Genomic DNA, 400 nt, shown 5'->3' with positions numbered 1-400 from the left:
CGGCGAAACTGACTCGTGCCCGGCCTGTAGTGCTTTTGCTGGCAGGGAAAGTTCAGAGGAATATGCTTTGAGAGGTGTCATAATATGAAAGGTATGCATCCGTGATTCATTTGTCTGTGCATCCGTGCATCTTTGGTTTTATCTACCTGATGACGCTTCTTTACAGGAAACAATTAGTTCTGCCCAAGGGTGTTTCTTTGTACCGGGGCATTGTCTCCATATGCTAGGTAGTTGTCGTTCTTTTCCACTTGCTACATGTACTCATATAGCCTATTGTTTATTCCTGCCCAGTTTGTTTTATATATGGGTGCATATGGACAAGTTAATGGGGCATCAGCTTGGTAGATTAAGTCTGCTAAATTTGTTTCTTGCCATTAAAAACAGATGAAATCCATGCCTC

The 400-nt window shown here is 42.5% G+C and overlaps 1 long non-coding RNA gene across 1 annotated transcript in view; it reads left to right on the top strand.

The window, feature by feature from the left end:
- The window catches only part of LOC123182753 (uncharacterized), a 1892-nt gene extending 1492 nt beyond the window's left edge, over window positions 1-400 (top strand). Inside the window, exons 3-5 of the long non-coding RNA XR_006492318.1 lie at window positions 31-91; window positions 167-227; window positions 385-400. This is a non-coding gene — a long non-coding RNA (uncharacterized lncRNA). The remainder of the gene's footprint in view (window positions 1-30; window positions 92-166; window positions 228-384) is intronic.

Source organism: Triticum aestivum, chromosome 1A (assembly GCF_018294505.1).
Source record: "Triticum aestivum cultivar Chinese Spring chromosome 1A, IWGSC CS RefSeq v2.1, whole genome shotgun sequence".
In the NCBI taxonomy this organism is placed as follows: Eukaryota; Viridiplantae; Streptophyta; class Magnoliopsida; order Poales; family Poaceae; genus Triticum; species Triticum aestivum.
Note: the sequence above shows the minus strand (reverse complement) of the source record. Positions and strands in the feature narration are given on the sequence as shown.